Source organism: Pinus tabuliformis, chromosome X (genome assembly GCF_031772625.1).
Source record: "Pinus tabuliformis cultivar Carrire ecotype Pingquan chromosome X, CPIR1, whole genome shotgun sequence".
Classification (NCBI taxonomy): Eukaryota; Viridiplantae; Streptophyta; class Pinopsida; order Pinales; family Pinaceae; genus Pinus; species Pinus tabuliformis.
This window is the reverse complement of record NC_142308.1, coordinates 60,983,344-60,985,728: the sequence shown is the minus strand read 5'-3', so window position 1 is coordinate 60,985,728 and position 2,385 is coordinate 60,983,344.

Here is a 2,385-nt window from a genome sequence, read left to right as displayed (position 1 = left end):
AAATCTGTCTCAAATGTTTTATATGTTCTTGGTCTGATTTTGAGAAAGGTGTAAGGTCATCTAAGTAAATGACAAGGAAGTCATGAATCTCTTTGGCAAAAGCAATATCCATTGCTCTTTGAAAGGTTTCCCCTGCATTTTTCAATCCAAAAGGCATTTTTACATATTTGAAAGTTCCCCATGGGGTTGTGAATGTTGTTTTGTCTTGATCATCAGGGTGCACCAGGATTTGATTGAAGCCTGAAAATCCATCCAGTAATGAGATCCTTGAGGCCCCTACCACTCTTTGGAGAATGTGATCCATCTTGGGTAAGGGATAGTTGTCTTTGAGGGATACTTGGTTCAGATTTCTTAAGTCCACACACAACCTTATTTCACCAGTTTTCTTTCTTGTAGGGACTAAGTTGGAGATCCATTCAGAGAATCTGATTGGTGCTATGATGCCTGCCTTGAACATTTTCTGTACCTCTTGTTCCATTGCTGGGAGAAGCATTGGATTGATTCTCCTCAGTTTTTGTTTAAAGGGTTTTTGATCAGGCTTGAGAGGGATAGTATGCTGGATAACAGAGGTATCATAGGATTTTAGGTCCTCATAACTCCATGCAAAGACATCCTGGAACTCTTTAAAGAGGTCAATGTATTTAGGCTTTTGATCAGGAGGTAAAGATGCAGACAATTTAATTATTTTGGGTTTGTCAATTGTACCAATGTTGCATTCTTCAATGGCTGCATTTAAGGGCTGCATTTTTGGTTTTCTGGGAATATCATTTGAATCAAAGATGTCCTCTAGTGGAGTTAGGCCTGTTGGTAGAAAATTGTCTTTCAGTTCTATGATGTCAGTTTCAGCATTGGCCACTTCTTCACAACTGATTGGTTGGATTTGTTGAATGTTTTCCTTGTTGAAAATAGTTGGATTTAGCATTTGTTTTGTTGTTCTAGGTGATATTGGGTGAGTAATCTGTTGAAACTGTATTTGTGATGGACTTGCTCTTTCAAGTATTTGTGATTGACTTGCTGTATCAAGTATTTGTGATTGACTTGCTGTATCAAGTATTTGTGATTGACTTGCTGTATCAGTGTCAATATTTAATCCTGCAAATTCTTGTTGCAGAGTTAAAAAATGGTTTATTTGCTTGTCATCCTCAAATACTTGCCAATCATTAACATTGTTTGGAATGGAGGGTCTGTGTTTTACCTCAGCTGTAAAACAATGATGGGGCTCAAAAGGCAGCTTGCAGGTACTTGCAAATGTGGCTAAACTATGAGCATGCAGATTGTGGGTTCTAGGAATTTTAGTGATTTGGAATTCAGAGAAAAAGTTTAGTACCTCAGCAACAACAGACCTATAAGTCCTTAGTCTTTTGTCATTGGTGACAAAATTTCCCTTCACTTGTTGGATAACTAAATCTGAATCACCCATGATTGAAACCCTGGCAGCTTGCAAGAACTTTACTAACTTGAGGCCTAGTAACAGAGCTTCATATTCTGCCATATTATTTGTACATCTAAAGTTTAATCTATAGGCTCTGCCTTCTGCATGACTGTTTTCTTTATTGTGTACCCAAGCTCCAGCTCCTGCCCCTAATTTGTTGACTGAGCCATCAAATTCAAGGAACCATAGAATATCTTGTTGTGAAGGAGATTTAATGATCTGTTCATGGGCTGGCAATGTAAGTAGAAGTTTTGGTTTTTCATCTGGCTTGTCTTCTAGGGCAGTTTCATCATTTGATTGGGTATGCTTGATATTTAGAACAGCAGCAGTGTCTAGCATTTGATTGACTATTGTTTCATGGGTGGTAATTCTTTCATTAGAGTCTTCCTCCTGTATGAGTATTTTGGTTTCAACATCATTTTTTGAGAGAATTGTGCTGTTATTGAAGAGAATGTATGAGTCTATGTCTGAATGGACAGCATATATGGGAAAGTTTTGAGGCTTTTCTTCACTGCTGACCATGTATTTCATGAGTGTTTCTCTGTATAGTCTTTTTGGTTGCCCAAAAACAGAGATGGTGGCGTATGACATGTCTAATTGTAGGGAACCTTGGAGTTTAGCTCCCCATGATCTTGATAACAGCATCCCATACTTAGGTGGGATATCAGCAACTACCACATCCATTAGGATTATTTTGTTTGGGTATTGAACTAGAGACACACATAAATCTTTTATGAGACCCAGACACTTGACTTGGCTGGAGTCAAAGGAAAACAGGTCCTTGTATGGTCTTGTTATATCTAGATTCAATCTCTCCATGACTGCTTTTGGCATGAATTGTGAGAGGCACCTGAGTCAAACATTGCATTATGTAATATTTTATCATGAATATGTAAGCTGACATAGAAAGGTAACACCCCTGTGACTACCGTTTTTCCATCCACTTCTGGACC